Raw genomic sequence first — 5,774 nt, 5'->3', positions numbered from 1 at the left:
TGTTTTTGTTCTAATTCTGATGGTTTATCTTTGATTTTCGTGTGTTCATATAATATTTCGTTCAAAAATAAAATTTGGCAAGTTATTTCCGGGTATTTATGTGTTCGGAAAGTGCATTTACTTTTTTTTAGGTCTGTTTTGCATGCAATTTATTTTAAAGATGATTAGCAACACTGAGACACGTGTAGGAGAGGTATGGTTCAATAATATTTAATTGCACACATCATTATTAAATATAATGTTTCCTTTTTAGAAGTGTTCCAAATTGCCGTTTCATTTTGGTACATCCTATGTTGATCAAATCATAACATCTCTGGCGTTTCTTGACAAAACAATGTTCATAAAAATATTGCTTTCTGAAAGTAGCATGGTGTTAATTATTACACCTTCCCGCTTTGGAAAGGCCACTAACACAAGGTGTCCGTTTTATGAGCTCAACCATGGGGATCTCGGTTATTTGAAGAGATATGAGGTCAGTGTAATTAGGGCAAAGTTGCCCATTTCTGAGCTTTGTAAAATGCCGTTTGAAGTGTTAAAGAATTTCGATTACTTCCGGAAATATCCGGGAAAATACGAAATTTCGAAAAAAAGTTTTTATTTATTCCTTCACTCATTTGAAGAGATAATTGAAAATGGCTGGCACATTTTCATAGTCACTTTTTCTCCTTGACAACATGACAGTGTCAAATTGGGAATTCGACGTTTCGATTTTCCGCAACCATCAACTTTATTTTTTTCTTATGGGAGTCATCTCGGATTTTCATATTTTTGGATTCGGCTTTTTTTTTTAATATGATAATGTATCACATTTTAAGATTTTTGACTTGTTGTTTAATAGAAATATCAAATACTATTTGTGCTTTGGTGCTTTTGGTTGCTTTGGTTTTGTGCTTTGGTTTTTTTTTTTGTAAATGTAAGGACCAATAATCCTATCACTAAATAGGCCAGCCCAAACATTTAACCCGAAGCGTACTTATGGTCGACTATCCTGGTGTTCTCATAAATTTTCAATAAACCAGATATGTTCATTATGTTGATTGAACATGCCTGAGTTAGTAAACTTGCATTCGTCAGAGAAGATCACATTGGAGAGGAAATGAGTATTTTGCAAAATGCTTCTGGAAAATGCTACTCACCATTCAATATCTCCTGAATGCAATGTTTGAGATATGTGAATTTGAAAAGGACGGTATTTTTGTTTTTTAAAGACTCCATACTGCCTAATGAGATATGTTAATCTCTTCTGTTATCATCCTTGTTGAAGTAGAAGGGTTATGCTAAATCTAATGGAAAATTAATTCCTTTGCCATTTAATTTTTTTTAAGGTGTTAATATTTTACTTATCGCCAGTAAAATTTTCGCTTCATTCTTATTTGAAGATTTAACTTGTCATCTGGGCTTAGAAAATGCTCCAAACTCGGCTAAATTTCGATGAAGCAACAGAAAGTAATTTTTTGCTGGTTGCTACCTTTCTGGGTATCGCTCTAGATACGTTTCCGAAGTAATTTGCACATTTCGATGCGTGGCGTAATAAATTTCTAGCATACCTTGTTTTTCATCACTTGAAAAAGGCATTTTAAGAAGAAAATTATATTAAATTTATAAATGTATGCGACATTAAACGATATTCGGTCGGAACGTAAAAAAATTATTTATCAAAACAAATGCCTGTATGTTATTTCTAAAGTAATGTTTGTAAAAACAAGATTTGTGATATTTCTATTAATCTGCAAGTCTGAATCTTAACATATGATACATCATCGTAATCGAAAAAAAAGCTGAATCCAGAAATGTGAAAAACCGAGATGACGCCCATAAAAAAAGTAAAGTTGATGATGATTCCGAAAAATTGAAACGTCCCATTCCAAATTTGACACTGTTATGTTGTCGAGGAGAAAGAATTATTACGAAAATATGCCAGCCATTTTCCACTATCTTCAAATGGGTCGAGAAAAAAATAAATTTTTTTTTGAAATTTTGTATTTTCCCAGATATTTCCGAAAATAATCGAAATTCTATAACCCTTCAAATGGCATGTTACAAAGCTGGAAAATGTGCAACTTTGCCTTAATTTCACTGACCTCTTATCTCTTCAAATAACCGAGATTCCCATGGTTGAGCTCGTAAAATGGATATCTTGCATCGACATGCTAAAAAAATTTCTTGATATACAGGTGGACGAAAATGGACCGGCTATTGATCCTAAGGCTTCGACTAATTACATCTTTAAAAACAACAATGTATTAATTTTTCAACAAATAGCCTTTTTCGAAAAACATTTTGGAAGATATTCGGTAATAAATGTTGATATTAAAATTGAAAGTAGAAATAGTTTTGGTGAAATAGTAAATGAATTTACATGGGTACTATATAATACATTTCAACAACATGATTATTTATTAGTATCTAATAAATTGAATGAGACAACAAAAGGTATATTTAATTTTTATTATGATCCTATCAAATTTGAAATGCTCTCAAAATCACAAGTTGTAAATGCCTTGAAATATCGGTCATAATGACTTTATGATCATTTTAATGCACAAGTATTTGTTTTAATTTACGAATATGATGCATCAATAAATAATGCTTTGTTTCACACAAAAATTGATATGAAGGAAGTTAATAAATTTCTTTCTTCAATATTCTCCAATACACTGAAAGGTAACCAATGCGTCTGCCAAGACTTGCTCACTAGAATATCTTATTTTGCTAGTCATTTTGTCTGGAGCTAATAACATTGAAAAGTTTATGTTTTTAAATGATCACCCATTTGTTAAATTTTACGGTTTAACTGAGACAGAAATAAATAAATATCTATTTAACAAATGTTCTATAGACAAATAAAACTATAATCTAGTTAAATTACACTACAACAGTTATTCTAGCTTGAGCCAAACATAATTGAATCCTTTATGGTGAATTCTGTATTACTTAAAACGCAGGTGTATAAAAGATTAATGGCTAGAATCTGGTTCATTAGAACGACTTAAGAAGATTTTGTTGATTCCTACAATAGAATATTCAATTGAGATATTGCTTCAAAGAAAAGGATTTTATAAGTGTAGAATTTTAAATAGAATAGAATTGGACAATGTTGTGAAATTAAGAAAAGTTCTTTTAGAATCTACTGATCCACAACAATTATGTCTTCGTGATCCTTCTCCTTATATTTCGTTTCTTTTATAACAAGGTTATATCACGTACATAAAAAAAGTGAGTGCTGAAGGGTATGATGAAGTATAAGAGCTAAAAATTCCCAATATTGAAATTGCAAAGGAATTCAAACATTACATAACCAATTTTTATTATGAGTTCCTGGATGAAAGTATAAATAGTTGTGCAAATGTAATTAACGAATTATCTCCAAATTCAGAAAAAAATTTAATATAAACAATACGCGAAATCGTTTGAAAAGTCGATCGAAACATTAAATGATTTTGTGAAAAACAACGAGGATACTTTTCATTGTTTGTTATTTAACGTTCTGTGTAAAAGCCAATACTCAATAGGTATCGTATTTAATTTGCACAATAGCAAGCCTGATTTAGTTTTATATCGTGGTAATCTAGATCTTATTTTTGAACTGAAATATAACAAAAGTTCTAGTGAAGTATTATGACAAATTATGAATAAAACATATTTTGATATATTTAAAACGAAGCCTTGTTTTGATGAGATTGAACAGCGTATCTACGTAGGAATAAACGTTGGAACAATTCTAAATGTCAACATAAATTGCCTTTGTAATAAATAGCACACACTTAGATCAAGCTGAACGTATTTAATTTCTAAGAATTTGTAAAGTTATGTATTTAAATAATATATCAACTATAAATTATGATATTCTTATTGTATTTGTTATAACTTAACCAGCTGGCTACAGTTTTTTCATATCTCGACGTTGAAGGGTTGAGTGAAAATCAAGAGTTCAAATTGGTGTGTGCAACTTGTATTGACACGATATGCATTTAAACGTCATCATACAGCCTGTCCGGTTTTCGTTGGATAGCGGCTGTATCTTGGTAAGTAGAGCAACTAGCAACTTCGGACAAAAAAATTTATTACTAATGTGACTATGAGAAATCTCTGGAAAATATTTTCAACTTCGTGAAATCGCCGTAAGGGGGCGTAGTAGGGATGGTAGTTCCTTAAAATTGACAAATTTATACGAAGTCACTAGTTAAGTAGCACATTTTAATTTATTGTCAATAAGATTACATAATTCTGAAACTTTTTTGTTCGACACATAATTTCATAACTTACATAATAAAAGTGGGGGATGCCGATGAATCATTTTAAGTTTAAACTATCATATCTCTGTTTCTAATTATCCGATTTCAATGATTCTGTACTTTATTGTGAGGGAATTATAAGCCGATTTAATATCCACATTGACCAAAAATCCATAGTCCAGAACAAAATCGCTAGAGGGCATTCTTTCAGGTAATAGCGGTTTTCTTCATTTTTCTTTAATAAATCAAATGGAACTATACTATTTTCATAAGCCCATCTTGTAAATCTTTAAAAAACCTACACTTTTCCCGAAAGGCGCATTTCAATATTATTTTTCGTTTTTGACTTATTGATAAATAACTGAAAATTTTAACTTACGAGTTTTCCAATTAACGGTAAGTAGGCTTTGGAGTGAAACCAAATGTTTTTGTTATTTTGACAAATAAATGTTATTAAATTCTTTAATTTACAAACCCATAACTTAATTCATTTTATTTTAAAAAATATAACAATATTCATTACAAAATACTTAGAAATATTACGAATATTATCAGTAATCAATAACTCAACAATAATATTAACTATAGTAAAGTAGTTAATATGACATTTATTTTGTAGTTCTTTGTAGACCTTCAAAAAATTAATACTTTTTATTTGAACAATTCTTGAGATAGCCGAAATTATTGTATTTTTTTTTCAAAAAAAATTTTATAATGTATATTTTACTTAAAAGTCATAACAATCCTCTCATCTAATAAAAAAACAATTATGAAAATAAATATTTTCTTAAATTTCTTCTTGTTAAGAGTCTATGTTATAACAAGGTCTACAAGAAATCGATATTCTTTTTTCGACAATGAATCTAATTATTTTTTATGAAATTATTCTTTTCATTTCAAAATTCAATGATTGAAATGGATCTCTGTACTTTGGATGAAAAACTAGAAATGGTTTTTATTTATGGAGTGGTTGGAAGAAATGTTTGTCGGTCAGTGGAACTTTATGCTGAAAGAGTTCCGGACGAAAGAGTTCCTTGTTGGACGACTTTCAATAGTGTCATTAAATATTTCAAAGAAATGAAAAGGAGGGAAACAAAAAAACGCAATCGCTCCCGAAGTGTACCACATGAAGGCAACTAAATAGCAGTGTTTGTAGCTGTTGTTTTTGATCTCCATGTAAGTTGTTGTAAAATTGCTGCTGACTTAGAAATATCAAAGACAAGTTTGCAAAGAATTTTTAAGGTGAAATAAATACCGTCCTTACCACATTTTTTTACATCAGGAACTTCATGGAACTGATTTTGAAAACAGTAAATTTTTGTATTTTAGCAAGACAGCAATCAAATCACAATGCAAATTTCTTCTCTAACGTTTTCTTTTTGGACGACTCAACATTCACAAACCATGATACAGTGGATCGCTATAATCTGCATTTTTGGAGTGCTGTAAACCCAGATTTACTTAGAGTAGTTGAACATCAAAAACTATGGTCAGTGAATGTATGGTGCGGTATTATTGGGAAATACTTAATTGTACCTT

General features: G+C 30.0%; 1 long non-coding RNA gene and 1 pseudogene across 2 annotated transcripts; one reads left to right on the top strand and one right to left on the bottom strand.

Moving 5' to 3' along the window:
• On the top strand, positions 1-2,432 carry LOC136343381 (uncharacterized). 2 transcript variants are annotated; one of them, XR_010732776.1, is made up of 3 exons: positions 1-193; positions 254-417; positions 2,175-2,432. It is a non-coding gene; the product is annotated as an uncharacterized lncRNA (long non-coding RNA). The 2 variants fall into 2 exon arrangements; XR_010732775.1 differs by having other exon boundaries at positions 254-472.
• Positions 998-1,575, bottom strand: LOC136343436 (uncharacterized; annotated as a pseudogene).
• Positions 2,433-5,774: the final 3,342 nt, after the last annotated feature.

Source organism: Euwallacea fornicatus, chromosome 14 (genome assembly GCF_040115645.1).
Source record: "Euwallacea fornicatus isolate EFF26 chromosome 14, ASM4011564v1, whole genome shotgun sequence".
NCBI classification, from domain to species: domain Eukaryota; kingdom Metazoa; phylum Arthropoda; class Insecta; order Coleoptera; family Curculionidae; genus Euwallacea; species Euwallacea fornicatus.
The sequence above is the reverse complement of the archived record's forward strand: the minus strand, read 5'-3'. Positions and strand labels throughout refer to the sequence as shown.